Here is a 267-nt window from a genome sequence, read left to right as displayed (position 1 = left end):
TGTGTACCGGAACAAATCCACATATAAAGCCCCGCTAACTGAGCCTTATGAACGTGCCTGCGTGGCCTAGGGATAACGTGAATGCAAGGGCCTTGGGAGGTTGTTCTTATATCGCTCTCTCATATGAAAGGAGAGGCCCGATTTGGGCGCTCCTGCCAAATGTAACGTAAGGGTACCCTACGTAAAGTCAGTGTGCGACCATATCAGCTGCCAGACCACCACTTGCCGGCGCCATGCTCTTGATTTGTCGCTCACAACGCCAGCGCC

Source organism: Amblyomma maculatum, chromosome 2 (genome assembly GCF_055883805.1).
Source record: "Amblyomma maculatum isolate TAMU_Amacu chromosome 2, ASM5588380v1, whole genome shotgun sequence".
NCBI classification, from domain to species: Eukaryota; Metazoa; Arthropoda; class Arachnida; order Ixodida; family Ixodidae; genus Amblyomma; species Amblyomma maculatum.
Note: the sequence above shows the minus strand (reverse complement) of the source record.